The following is a 2,018-nucleotide window of genomic DNA, read 5'->3' on the forward strand; positions in this document are numbered from 1 at the left end:
AATAACCAAATTAAAGCCAAACTGAAGGAGATTGAAACATGAAAAACTGTTTAGAAGATCAATGATCCCATGAGTTTGTTTTATGAAAACTGTAATAAAATAGACCCCTAGCTAGACTAATAAAGAGAAAAAAGCAGAGAAGCTCCAAATAAACACAGTTAGAAATGACAAAGGGGAGATTATCACTGACTCCACAGAAATATAAATAAATCTCAGAGAATATTATGAACACCTCTATGCACACAAACTAGGAAATCTAGAAAAAACGGATAAACTCCTGGAAGCACACAGTCTCCAAAGACTGAGCCAGGAAGAAATGGAATCCCTGAACAGAACAATAATGAGTTTCAAAATTGAATCATTAATAAATAGCATACCAACCAAAAAGAGCCCAGGACCAGACAGACTCACAGCCAATTTCTACCAGATGTACAAAGAAGAGCTGGTACTCTTCCTACTGAAACTATTCCAAAAAATTGAGGAGGTGGGACTCCTACCTAACTCATTCTATGAGGTCAGCATCATCCTGCTACCAAAACCTGGCAGAGACACAACAACAACAACAACAAAAATTTCAGGCCAGTATCCTTGATGAACATCGATGCAAAAATCCTCAACAAAGTACTGGCAAACTGAATCCAGTAGCATGTCAAAAAGCTTATTCAGCACAATCAAGTAGGTTTTATCCCTGGGATGAAAGGTAAGTTCAACATACACAAATCAAAAAATGTGATTCATCATATAAACAGAACTAAAGACAAAAACAAAATGATTATCTCAATAGATGCAGAAAAGGCTTCTGATAAAAGTTAACACTACTTTATGTTAAAAACTCTCAATAAACTAGGTGTCAAAGGAACATACCTCAAGACAATAAGAGTCATCTATGACAAACCTACAGTCAACATCATACTGAATGCACAACAGTTGGGCACATTCTCCTTGAAAACCTGCACAAGACAAGGATGTTCTCTTTCACCACTCCTATTCAACATACTCTTGGAAGTCCTGGCCAGAGCAATCAGGCAAGAGAAAGAAATAAATGTCATCTAAATAGAAAGAGAGGGAGTCAAACTATCCCTCTTTGCAGATGACATGGCCCTCAATCTAGGAAACCCTGTAGTGTCAGCCCAAAAGCTCCTTCAATTGATAAACAAGTTCAGCAAAGTCTCAGGATACAAAATCAACATGCAAAAGTCACTAGTATTTCCATACACCAACAACAGTCGAGCTGATAGACAAATCAGGAATGCAATCCCATTCACAAGTGCCAAAAAAAAAGTAAAATACTTGAAAATACAGCTAACCAGAGATGTAAAAGATCTCTACTGAAAGTGTGGCCTGCCCCTCCACACCTGTGAGCATTTCTCGTTAGGTGGAAGGAGAGACTTGAGAAAAGAAATGAGACACAGAGACAAAGTATAGAGAAAGAAAAAGTGGGCCCAGGGGACCCCCACTCAGCATACAGAGGACCCACGCCGGCACCGGTCTCTGAGTTCCCTTAGTATTTATTGATAATTATCTTTACCATCTTAAAGAAAAGGAAATGGTAGGATAATAGGATCATTGTAGGGAGAAAGTCAGCAGTAAGACATATGAATAAAGATCTCTGTGACATGAATAAGTTTAAGGAAAAGTGCTGTGCCTTGATATGCATATGTAAACATCTCCATAAACCTTTTTAGTGCATAAAGAGCAGTATTGCGCTAGCAAGTTCCGCCTTTCGCCCTAAGGCAGTTTTCTCCTTCTCAGTAAACAGAATATACAATCGGGTTTTATACCGAGATGTTCCATTGCCCAGGGATGGGCAAGAGACAGATGCTTTTCTCTATCTCAACTGCCAACAACTGCCAAGAGGCCTTCTTTCCTCTTGTACTAGTCCTCCTCAGCACAGACCCTTCACAGGTGTCAGGCTGGGGGACGATCAGGTCTTTTCCATCCCACGAGGCCATATTTCAGACTATCACATAGGGAGAAACCTTGGACAATACCTAGCTTTCCTAGGCAGAGATCCCTGC

Source organism: Mandrillus leucophaeus, unplaced genomic scaffold, assembly GCF_000951045.1.
Source record: "Mandrillus leucophaeus isolate KB7577 unplaced genomic scaffold, Mleu.le_1.0 Scaffold868, whole genome shotgun sequence".
In the NCBI taxonomy this organism is placed as follows: domain Eukaryota; kingdom Metazoa; phylum Chordata; class Mammalia; order Primates; family Cercopithecidae; genus Mandrillus; species Mandrillus leucophaeus.